The sequence below is a fragment of the Papio anubis genome, chromosome 3 (assembly GCF_008728515.1).
Source record: "Papio anubis isolate 15944 chromosome 3, Panubis1.0, whole genome shotgun sequence".
In the NCBI taxonomy this organism is placed as follows: Eukaryota; Metazoa; Chordata; class Mammalia; order Primates; family Cercopithecidae; genus Papio; species Papio anubis.
Window position 1 is genome coordinate 35,657,975 of NC_044978.1, and position 12,941 is coordinate 35,670,915.

Genomic DNA, 12,941 nt, shown 5'->3' on the forward strand with positions numbered 1-12,941 from the left:
AAATAACTCAATAAGAAAAATAATCTAGTAATCCAATTTTTTAAATGGGCAAAAGATGTAAATAGACATTTCTGAAAAGAAGGCATATGAATGGCAAACAGATATATGAAAACAGATCAACATCACTGATCATCAGAGAAATGCTAATCAAAACTACAATGAGATATCATCTCACCCCAGTTAAAATGGCTTTTATCCAAAAGACAGGCAATAAAAATGCTTCAAGGATGTGGAGAAAAGAGAACTCTTGTACACTGTTGGTGGGAATGTAAATTAGTACAACCACTATGAAGAACAATTTGGAGGTTCCTCAAAAGACTAATAATAAGAGCTACCACATGACCAGCAATCCCCCTGCTAGATATAGACCCAAAATAAAGGAAATCAATATATCAAGGAGATATCTGCACTCCCATGTTTAGTGCTGCACTATTCACAGTAGCCAAGATTTAGAAGCAATCCAAGTGTCTGTCTACACATGACTGGATAAAGAAAATGTGGTACATATATACAATGGGGTACTATTAAGCCATAAGAAAGAATGAGATCCTGTCATGCAACAACATGGATGGAACTGGAGGATATTATGTTAAGTGGAATAAAATAAGGAACAGAAAGACAAACATTCCATGTTCTCACTTAATTGTGGGAACTACAAATTAAAACAATTGAACTCATGGAGATAAGAGAGTAGATAGAATGGCGGTTAACAGAGGCTGGGAAGTGTAGTTGGAGGGGGATTGGGATGGTTAATGAGTACACAAATATAGTTAGATAGAATGAATAAGATTTATTCTTTGATAGCAAAATAGGGTTATACAGTCAACAATAATTACTGTACATTTTATGATAACTAAAAGAGTTTAATGGGATTGTTTATAACACAAAGAAAGGATAAATGCTTGAGGTAATGGATACCCCTTTTACCGTGATGTTGTTATTATCCATTGTATGCCTGTATCAAAATATCTCAAGTGCCCCATAAATATATACACCTACTATGTATCCACAAATATTAAAAATAAAAATACAAAAGTAAAACATACACAAGATTCTCTTGGTTTGTCTGGCTATTTGCCTTAAGAAGCTTTTCTTCTTTGTCCACTGTTGGGAACAGGCCCCCAAATCTGGCCATAAACTGGCCCAAAACTGACCATAAACAAAATCTCTGCAGCACTGTGACATGTTCGAGATGGCCACGATGCCCACACTGAAGGTTGTGAGTTTACCGGAATGAGGGCGAGGAACACCTGGTCCACCCAGGGCAGAAAACTGCTCAAGGCATTCCTAAGCCACAAACAACAGCATGAGTGATCTGTGCCTTAAGGACATGTTCCTGCTGCAGATAATCTATCCAGAGCCCTTCCCTTTGTTTTGGCCCATCCCTTTGTTTCCCATAAGGAATACTTTTAGTTAATCTATAATCTATAGAAATAATCCTTATCATTGGCTTGCTGTCAATAAATACGTGGGCTAAATCTCTGTTTGGGGATCTCAGCTCTGAAGTCTGTGAGTCCTCTGATTTCCCAGTCCACACTCTATATTTCTGTGTGTGTGTCTTTAATTCCTCTAGCACTGCTGGGTTAGGATCTCCACAACTGAGCTGGTCTCATCAAGCAGCACCCAACGTAGGGGCTCAAACCTAGGTCAAAGGCTCACCAGAGCGACAGCTGGAAAACATGGAACTAAGCTGGAGGACACCCAAGTACTCTTAAGCAAACCCTGTGGTGAGTAAGAAGGGGAACTCAGAAGCATCCGGGTAACAATGGGACAAGTGTGGGCTCTGGTTCATTCCACCTTGGAACCTTTTCACACTAATGATGAGGAGGAAGGAAAGTATAACGAAGTAACAGAAGAGGTGACAGAGCAGGTTTGTTTGCCAGCTAAAGTGGCAAAAGAGGGAGAGGTCTGTCCCTACCCTTCTGCATGCCCTCATTATTTTGAAGAAAAAGAGTGGCCTGACCCTCCAGATCTTTCTTTTCCAGAGGACACTGGGCAAAAAGTAGTTGCCCCAGTGACTGTTTGAATAGCACCTCGAGCGACCACTCTCAGTTCTATTCAGCCAGGAATTCAGCAAGCTAGAAGAGGGTGATATAGAGGCTTGGCAGTTCCCTGTTAGAATACACCCCCCAGATCAACAGGGAAATGTCATAGCTACATTTGAGCCTTTTCCTTTTAAATTACTCACAGAATTTAAACAAGCTATTAATCAATATGGACCAGGTTCTCCTTTTGTAATGGGACTGTTAAAGAAGGTTGCTGTCTCCAGTTAGATGATGCCAGCAGGGATGGCAGGATTACTTCTAGGTAGGTCTAGTTTAAATTTAAAAGGAGTGCAAGTACAAACAGGAGTCACTGATTCAGATTACAATGGGGAAATTCAAATTGTTATATCTACTTCTGTTCCCTAGAAAGCAGAGCCAGGAAAGCATATAGCACAGCTCCTGATTATGTCATATGTGGAAACGGGGAAAAGCGAAATTAAACGAACAGGAGTATTTGGAAGCACAAATAAACAAGGCAAAGCAGCTTATTGGGTGAATCAAATTACTGATAAATGTCGTACCTGTGAAATAACTATTCAGGGAAAGAAATTTACAGGTTTGGTAGATACAAGAGCGGACAATTCAATCATTTCTCTACAGCACTGGCAGTCTGCATGGCCAAATCAACCTGATCAATTTAACATAGTTGGAGTTGGCAAAACCCCTGAAGTATATCAAAGTAGTTATATTTTGCATTGTGAAGGACCCAATGGACAACCTGATTCAACCAATTATAACTTCTGTACCTATAAATTTATGGGGAAGAGATTTATTACAACAATGGGGAGCACAAGTTCTAATTCCAGAATAATTATATAGCCCTCAAAGTCAATATATGATGCATGAAATGGGGTACGACCATGGTATGGGACTAGGAAAAATTTGCAAGGTTTGAAGGAAATGCTTCAAACAGAAAGATAAAGTTCCCACCAAGGTTTAGGATATCATTTTTGATGGTGGCCATTGATAAGCCTGCAGAACCTATACCTTTAAAGTGGTTAACAGATAAGCCAATTTGGATAGAACAATGGCCGCTAAGTAAAGATAAACTGGAGGCTTTAGAGGACTTAGTTGCTGAACTATTAAAAAAGGACACATAGCTCCAACATTTTCCCCTTGGAATTCTCCAGTTTTCATAATTAAGAAAAAATCAGGTAAATGGAGAATGTTAACTGACTTAAGAGTCATTAATTCAGTTATACAACCTATGGGGGCATGCAGCCAGGACTGCCTTCTCCTGCTATGATTTCAAAAAATTGGCCTTTAATAGTCATAGATTTAAAAGACTGTTTCTTTACTATCCCCTTAGCCGAGCAAGACTGTGAACGGTTTCCATTTACAATTCCTGCAGTAAACAACCTGCAGCCTGCTAAAGCATTTTTATTGTAAAGTATTGCCACAAGGCATGTTAAACAGTCCAACAATTTGCCAGACTTATGTAGGGCAAGCAATTGAACCTACTCATAAAAAATTTTCAGTGTTACATTATTCATTATATGGACAGTATACTTTGTGTTGCCCCCACTCAAGAAATGTTACTCCAATGTTATGATCACTTGCAAAACTTGATTTCTCATGCCGGTTTAATTATAGCTCCTGACCAAATTCAGACTACTACTCCTTACTCCTACTTGGGGACCTTAGTAAATGACACTACTGTTGTGCCACAGAAAGTAACCATACATAGGGATCAACCGAAAACATTAAATGACTTTCAAAAATTATGAAGGGACATTAATTGGATAAGACCTGCTCCAGACATTCCTACCTATGCCATGAGTAATCTATTTTCTATCCTTAGAGAAGATACTAGTCTCACTAGCCCTCGGCAATTAACAAATGAAGCTGAGGCAGAGCTGCAGCTAATCAAAAAGCAAGTCCATAAAGCTCAAATAAATAGAATAGATCCAGAAAAGAACCTAGATTTGCTAATTTTTCCAACTCAGCATTCACCTACTGGTGTTATTGTACAAGAGCAGGACTTTGTAGAGTGGCTTTTTCTTCCACATACTAATTCACAGACTCTAACTCCTTATTTGGATCAAATCGCTATGATGATAAGAAATGGGAGAACTTGGATTGTTAAATTACATGGATATGATACTGGAAAAATTATTGTCCTCATGAAGGCATAAATACAGCAAGCTTTTATAAATAGTCTTACTTGGCAAACCCATTTGGCTGACTTTGTGGGTATTCTCGATAATCATTTTCCTAAAACAAAATTATTTCAATTTTTGAAATTAACTAATTGGATTCTCCCTAAAATAACTAAATTTAAACCCATTGAAGGTGCTGAGAATGTTTTTACAGATGGGTCTAGTAATGGTAAAGCCTCTTATTCTGGATCGAAAGGTAAAGTTTTTCAGATGTCCTATACTTCACCTCAAAAAGCAGAGCTTGTAGCTGTAATTGAGATATTGACTGCTTTTGTGATTTCTGATTCTTCATATGTGGTTCATTCCACACAATTAATTGAAAATGCTCAGTTATTATTTCATACAGATGAACAACTGACGACTTTATTTACCCAATTGCAAACAGCAGTTAGGAATAGAATGCACCCTTTTTAAATCACTCATACGCCTCTTCAAGGACCTTTAACTGAAGGGAATCATATGGCTGATCGCCTAGTAGCTGCTGCAATATCTAATGCTAGACACTTTCACAATTTCACATGTTAATGCCTCTGGTCTCAAACGCAGATACAATGGTACCTGGAAAGAAGCTAAAGCTATTATCCAGTGATGCCCAACTTGCCAAATGGTGCATTCCTCATCTTTTACAGGAGGAGTTAATCCTTGAGGATTGGAACCTAATTATCTTTAGCAAATAGATGTCACACATGTTCCCTCATTTGGGACACTAGCTTATGTACATGTATCGGTGGATACCTTTTCTCACCTTGTTTGGGCTACACGCCAATCAGGAGAGTCTTCTGCCTGTGTTAAGTGTCACCTTTTGCAGTGTTTTGCAGTAATGGGCATTCCAGCTTCTATTAAAACAGATAATGCCCCAGGCTATACTAGCCAAGCTCTAGCTACATTTTTGTCTATATGGAATATTAAACACATTACTAACATCCCATATAATTCTCAAGGACAAACCATTGTAGAAAGAATGAATCTCTCCCTGAAACAGCAGTTGCAAAAGCAAAAAGGGGGAAACAGGGATTACGGGACACCCCATGTACAATTGAATCTAGCATTATTGACTTTAAATTTTTTTAAAAGGCCAGATGCTATCAGCAGCTGAACAGCATCTACAGAAACCAGCTGCAAAGACAGAAGCAAAACAACTGGCTTGGCAGAGAGACTTGATAACAAAAAGTTGGGAAATACGTAAAATAATAACTTGGGGTAGAGGTTATGCTTGTGTTTCTCCAGGCCAGAATCAACAGCCGATTTGGACACCATCAAGACACCTGAAACTTTATCATGAGCCAGATGCCAAAGAAGAGATTCTGGGAGGATCCCAAGGACCCCCTGGTTGGAGCCATGTCGAGAATGATGCTAAGGAGGACCCCAACTATCATGAGCAACAACCATCGAACACAGCCACCTACTTGGGGACAGAGCAAGAAACTGTCACAGATGGTGGAAGAAAACCTGAGGAAAGCAGGACAACCAGTCACAATGAGTAATTTAATGATAGCTATGATAGTGGTGATCACCATTGCCATGAGTATTCCTTCAACAAGGGCTGACACAGAGAACAATTATACTTATTGGCCATATTTATCAATCTTGGCTGGCAATAATGCCTGGATGTAATCACTCTATGACACAGTTACACATGCTTTCTTATCTCAGTATTTACCACAATAAATCTGTTTCTATAACTGAGGCATACCGTCCTCAAAAACCTATTTGTAAACAGAATTGGACCTGGCCAGAAATAATGAACATACTTGTTTGGGAAGACTGCATTGCAGAACAGGCAGAGGTGCTGTGCAACAATTCCTCTGGAATCATTATTGATTGGTTCCCTAAGGGGATGTTCAGCTTAAATTGCACCTCTCAGTCTGCATCCCATGGCCACACTATGTTCAGCTGGTCTAAACAAAATGGTCAGATGGTAGAAATAGTAAGAAATATGGCAAGAGTTCTTATTATCTGGAAACATGAAGGTATAGTGGCACCTCACTCTCAAATGATATGGCCCGCTGTAGGAGCTAAACATAAGGATTTGTGGAAACTATTAATGGCTCTTAAATAAGATCAAAATTCAGGAAAGAAAAAAAAAGCATCTAGAAGGACACTCTATAAACTTGTCTTTGGATATTGCAAAATTAAAAGAACAAATATTTAAAGTATCCCAGGCACACCTGACCTTAATGCCAGGAACTGGAGTGCTTGAAGGAGCTGCAGACAGATTAGCAGCAATTAACCCATTAAAATAGATAAAGACACTTGGAGGCTCTGTGATTTCAATGATGATTGTGCTTTTAATCTGTGTTGTTTGTCTTTGAATAGTACGCAGATGCGAATCCTGACTCCTGCGAGAAGTAGCCCACCATGACAAAGTTGCCTTTGCTTTTATTGCTTTGCAAAACAAAAAAGGGGGACATGTTGGGAACAGGCCCCCAAATCTGGCCATAAACTAGCCCCAAATCTGGCTATAAACAAAATCTCTGCAGCACTGTGACATGTTCCTGACAGCCATGATGCCCACGCTGAAGGTTGTGGGTTTACCAGGATGAGGGCAAGAAACAGCTGGTCCACCCAGTGCGGAAAACCACTTAAGGCATTCCAAAGCCACAAACAATAGCATGAGCAATCTGTGCCTTAAGGACATGTTCCTGCTGCAGATATCTAGCCCGAGCCCATCCCTCTGTTTCAGCCCATCCCTTTGTTTCCCATAAAGAATACTGTTAGTTAATCTATACTCTATAGAAATAATGCTTATCGCTGGCTTGCTGTCAGTAAATATGTGGGTAAATCTCTGTTCAGGGCTCTCAGCTCTCAAGGCTGTGAGTCCCCTGATTTCCCACTCCACACTCTATATTTCTCTGTGTGTGTCTTTAATTCCTCTAGTGCTGCTGGGCTAGGGTCTCCACAACTGAGCTGGTCTCAGCAGTCCACTGTAATTCTAAGTTACCTTTAGTAAGGCTCACACATTTCTCTAGAAAAGCACAGGTTCTTGGTCCATAATTCTTATAAATGAAATCAGCTGGAGTTGCAGATAGAGGAGTTGTAGACTCCTTAAATCCAGATAAGCCCATGATTCCCTGTCTTCTAGTAACCTTATCTACTGGAGGCCTCCTAGAGCACCAGTCCAGTTTCAGTTTCTTCACTGAATCCAATCCAATTCTGGAGCCAATCCAGTCAAATAACTGCTCAAATGAAGTCAGAGAGCTGAAAATGCAAATGTATAGCACTCAAGTCTGAGCAGGAACTTACCCACAACTACCAGTTGCAGTGAAAGAGCAATGGGCACAATGAGCCCCGCAGGTACCTTCACGTGGTCACTATGAGCTCCTGAAGGTCACTATAGGTCTCCTTTGGATCCTGCTTGCAACAGTTAAAAGAGAAACTTCAGACAAATTCAATTTGACAGAGTTTATTTTAGCAAAGAATGATTCATGAATGAGGCAGCACTCAGATTCGCAAAAGTTTCAGAGAGCACCCAACAGTGTGAGCAGTGAGCTTTTATAGGCCAAACACAAGAGCATAGTAATCACCTGATTTGCTTCAGCTAGAAGTCTGTCTTATTTGCACATGGTGTAATAGGCATTTACCTTGTTTGTGCATAGTCTGATCAGCTGGCTGCCTGTGACTGGCTAAAGCTTGGCTATTTATGGTTGGTAGAAATTTGGCTATTAATTACAAAAAAAATTACTCCTAAGTAAGGTTTCAGTTTGTTTATGTAGTATACTAAGTTAGGTTGCAGTTTATTATGTAACAACTAAAAGTATAGAGACAGTCTCAGGCTAATGGCTTCCTGTTTATGTCATTAACAAAAGATAGGTCCTCAATTTTATTCCTTAGATGAGTTATTTGTACCAGCTTTTATTGTCTTGCTAGAGGTTTGTCATTTTTATTAGCATTTTCAAAAAATCAACTTCTGACTTGATAGATCCTCTATTTTCTAGCTCATTAATTTCTGTTGTTATATTATTATTTCCCCTGTTCTGATTTCTCTGGATTTATTTTACTATTCCATTTCTTGTTTTTAAGGTATTTGCTTGCTCATTCATTTTTAGTCACTCTTCATTTCTAATATATGCACTTAAGGTTATAAGTTTCCTTTAAGCAGTAGTTTAGGGCATCTGACAAGTTTTTATATGTAATTTTTTTCATAATTCATTAAAAATATTTTCTGATTTTCATTCTGATTTTTTTTGACCCATGGGTTATTTAGAAATGTATTTACTAATTTCCAAATATATGAGAATTTTCTATAAGTTTTTCTGTTCTTTTCTATTTTAATTGCATTATGGTCAGAAGACATATTCTGTATGATTTAAATTCTTTAAAATGTATTGCAATTTACTCTATGAGCTGGTATATGGTCAGATTTTAAGTACGTTCTGTGATTTCAGCAGCTGTTGGAAGTAGTGTAGGTTCCTTATGTCAACTACATTGTGTTCGCACTTTCTTTATCCTTACTGATCTTTTGTCTGGTTTTTCTATCAGTTACTGAGAAATGTATGATAAAATCTCCCACTATGATTGTGGATTTTTCTATGAATTTTCTATTTTTCTATATTTTTCTAGTTCTGTCAATTTGGCTCTATTCTTTTTCTATTTTCTAGTTTCTTAATGTTGTGTTATTATAGGTACTTATAAATTCAGAATTTTTATTTCTTCTCAGTGAAACCTTTAACTTAGTGAAATGTTTCTCTTTATCTACAGTTATGACTTTTTTACCTTTTTCCTAATTCTATTTTGTCTAATAGTAATATTGCCATGACAGCTTTCTTTTGATAAATGGTTACATCTGTTCACTTTATACCTTTTAGTATCCATAAATGTGTCTCTTGTAAACAGCATATGATTGTTGGGTTGTTTTGAAGTCTAGTCTGACAATATTAGTCTGATTATCATAAAATTTAGTCTTTTTCATTTAATTACTGATACATTAAAATTGCATTTAATATAATTACTGATATTTTAGGCTTTAAAGTAATTGAACTATTGTTATGGTTTGAATGTGTGCTCCAAAGCTCATGTATTGGAAATTTCATCTTTGATGCAACAGTGTTGAGAGGTGGGACCTTGTAAGAGGTTATTAGGTCATGAAGGCTCTGCCCTCAGAAATGTCATCACCAAGGGAGCAGGTTATTGTAAGAGGTTATTAGGTCATGAAGGCTCTACCCTCAGAAATGGATTAACATTATCACCAACGGAGCAGGTTATTGTCAGAATGAGTTTGTTATAAAAGTTAAGTTCTGTCCTCTCTTGCTCTCTCTCACCATGTGATGCTTTCCATCATGTTATAATGTAGCCTGACGACCCTCACCAGATGCAGCCCTTCAGTCTGGGACTTCCCAGACTCCAGAACCATGAATGGATAAATTTCTGTTCTTTGTAAATTACCCAGTCTCAGGTATTTTGTTACAGCAGCACCAAAGGGACTGTGACAATTATGTACTTTATTCTTGTCCCACTTGTTTTATGTTCTATTGTCTCTCTTTTCTTGCCTTCTTTTAAATTTGGGGGTATTCCATTAGATTTTTTTTCCTCTATTAGTTTATCAATAAAATTGTACCCCCAAAAAATTAACTGATAGCTTAGAAACTCCCAAAACAAGCTGTCAACTTCTGGCAGTTTTTGTAAATGTAAAATGGGTACATTATAAAGAACTTAAAGATGTTCTTTGCTTAGAACAGGAAGAAACTTTAAAATATTGGTGAATAAATCATTTTCCAATATTTTCTGCTCTTGCTTTTGTTGTTGTTTGTTATGTTTTGTGTTTTGTTTGGTCTGTCCCTTCAAGTCAGGCCACCATATCTACAGTTGCTCTTTGGTAAAAATCTTAATAACAGAGTCAAAAGATTAAAGTCATCTCAGCAAACTGAGTTGTCTACACCCAGAACAATTACTCTCCTTCTCTTTCTCCTCTCCCACCCACCACCTCCGATCACCTCTTTCTCTCTTTTTCTCTCTCTTTCAAACAGGAAAAAGACTTTCCTGGCTTGCATTTAAGCTCTAAATACAAGTTCGTATTTATAGAAACTGAAGAAGTTATAAAGGGCACTTCAAAGCATCCTTACTTGAAGAACTCGACTTTGCTTAAACGCTGTAAGTTGTTTTCTAATCAGATACCTAACTCGCACATCCTAAGAATGAAGGAACGCAGAGGTGGGGTGAAGCCTGCCAGGGAGCAGAGGCCAGACTTGGGTTAGGGAGTCAGGGTCCTGGACAGACCCAGAGCACGGAACCTTTCCCACCTCTGAGCCACGATGACCAAAATCCAAGCTCCATCCTAGCAGTAACCAGTGACAGAGGACACACCCCCCGCGAGACGCTAGCATTCAACTCCACTGGCTCGTTGAAAGCCTTTACCCAATCTTTGTCATCCACGCTCCGAGCCAAGAGGGGCCAAGAGGCGGGGAGGGCGACCCTACCGGGAATCAGGGAAACGGGAGGGCTGGGCCAGGGCCTCCCGAGGGAGGTGGCGGCCAGCAGCCCGGAGCCCAGGCGGAAGCTCGCCACGGCGACCCCCAGGGGCCTGCAAGGCTAGAAGGGCGCTCCGCCCAGCCACAGCCCATTTGCACTGCACTCACGGGGTCCGGACCTCGGGCTCCGCAGGACCTGCGGGCTCCCTTTCCGTGTAGTTCCTGCTTCTCCCGAGGGCGAACCTGAGCCGTTTTCGCTAGTGTCCACATTCCCGCACCGGGCGGCGCAGAGAAGCACCGGCATCCCGGGGGCCTGATGCACTCCCCGCCGTCCCCGCCCAGACAGGAGCTAGGGGCCCAGGTGCAACCGAGTGGGAGCCCGGGGTCCCCGGAGTCCGTGACCAGGCCGCGGTTCCCTTCTACCTCTTCCCGACCGGACCCCAGGAAGGGGTGCAGAGAGACCATTAGCGGCGCGCGCAACTTACCTGGGAGGACGCCGAGTAGCCGCCTGGCTGAGCTTTCTCGCTGCCTCCGAGCCGGCCTGCCCGGGACTAGGAAGTAAGCGAAAGGGAAAGTCCGCGCGGCCGGGCGCCCCCTCCTTCTGGGGTGCGGGAACGCCCCTTCCACGGGGCACGCGCGCCGCCGCGCAGCAGGAGGGAGCGCTGGACCTCGCGCCGCGCTCCAGGCAGGTGGCCCAGAGCGAGCCACCGCGGCGGCGCTTCCCGGCAGGCTCCCGCCCGGACCGTGAGCTAGGCTGCGACAGGCCAGAGGCAGGTCCTGCCCGGATTGCTGCCCCGTGGAAGGCTGGGTCGAAGAAGAGAGCTGGGGGCTTGGCTGAGGTTCCGGTCAGGGAAAAGCGAAGCGAGAGGCCACAGGAGGCCTGTGTGGGAATGGCAATCAGAGGGAAGGCTCCGTGCCCAACCAGTATTTTCTTGAAGCTTCAGGTATCCAGGACCTCACATCACCTGAAACACACCGTCTTTAAACTCCACTCTTGATGCTTCTCCATCCATGGAAGCCCAAATTCAGGCTTGTGAATCACACTTCTCCTTTCCCCGCTTTTCCACACTCTATTTACCTGCCAGTACATCTCCAGGGTCCACTTCCACCCAGAAGTCTGTGCTCTCCTGTATTAAAATAGGTTCACCAGTCACCCTCCAGACTAACACAGAATGATTTTGCCTAAGGGAACAGATAAGGACAGCCCCGGATTTTTTTTCCCCAATCCTGTGACAGTCCTTACTGGTGCACCATCTCTAGCACGTACATTCCATCCGAGTTCTCATCATGAAAAGATCTGGGCTTCCCACTTCTATCTACAGTTTGAAGCTAAGTCCTTTCCTTGCTCCCATTCCATCCCTATTTCCCGAAGTAATATCAAACACAGTCATCGATCAATTTTCTTCATTGCCACAGAACCTAGCTGTCTCCACGGTTAGGAATACGTATAAGGGAAGAAAACAAGCTTTTAAAATTCAACTGCCTTAATATTAATAATCTACCTTTTATATTCATAATTACATTTGATTTTCACAAAGTGAGATATGAAGCAGAGCAAGCATCCTTGTATCTCCCTTACACAAGAAAATGTCATACGAATTGTATTATGTATGACAGAACTGAGATTTGAAACCAGAATTTTACCTTAAATCTAGGGCTGCTTCTCCTACTCTGTTCCACATCCCTAATCCTCTCTGATGGTTGGAACATCAGGGAAACTTAATCAATAGACATAAACATGAAATTGAGAGGTTTTTGTATACAGGTCACTATGTTACTATTTTTCTTTATCCTGACCATCAGGTTGTCCAGCTGGCTGAAAATGCTTTCTTATTAATTCCAAATCTCCAGCTCTCTACCTTATGATTTCTGACACAAGAAAACTTCCTTCAAATTATTTCTCCTGAAACTAAAAATTTGTTTTTTCTCTATTTCTCTTCCTTAGTTGAACTGCCTAAGATGAATTTTGATGCTATTGCTCTGTAATCCCAAAGTCAATTAGAATATTCTGGCAAAGTCAAGTAGAAATCATTTATTTAGCCACAAATTATTATCAGTGTCCTCTGCGTATACTGAAGGTAGTTGTACACAGTCCACAAAGCTATTAGCACATCCAACTCAGACACAGTCCTTATACTTGTTCAGTTCTTGACATTTTTTTTTTTTTTTTTTTTTTTTTCTGAGATGGAGTCTCCTTTTGTTACCCAGGCTGGAGTGCAGTGGTGCAATCTTGGCTCACTACAGTCTCCACCTCCCAGATTCAAGCAGATCTCTGCCTCAGTCTTCCAGGTTGGTAGGATTACAGGCGTACACTACCATGCCTGGCTAGCTTT

The 12,941-nt window shown here is 40.9% G+C and overlaps 1 protein-coding gene across 19 annotated transcripts in view; it reads right to left on the reverse strand.

The window, feature by feature from the left end:
• The window catches only part of TLR2 (toll like receptor 2), a 73,152-nt gene extending 60,362 nt beyond the window's left edge, over nt 1-12,790 (reverse strand). For 14 of the 19 annotated variants that reach the window (XR_001902956.3, XR_002522263.2, XR_002522262.2 and 11 more), the window contains exons 1-2: nt 11,094-12,790; nt 7,448-7,555 (exon numbers count right to left, since the gene is read on the reverse strand). The gene's annotated coding sequence lies outside the window, so the exon portion shown is untranslated. Of the gene's footprint in view, nt 1-4,285; nt 6,103-7,447; nt 7,559-11,093 lie in introns of those variants that run through there. The other 5 variants (XR_004182642.1, XR_002522264.2, XM_009207730.4 and 2 more) reach the window with 5 other exon arrangements.
• Between the last annotated feature and the right edge of the window lie 151 nt (nt 12,791-12,941).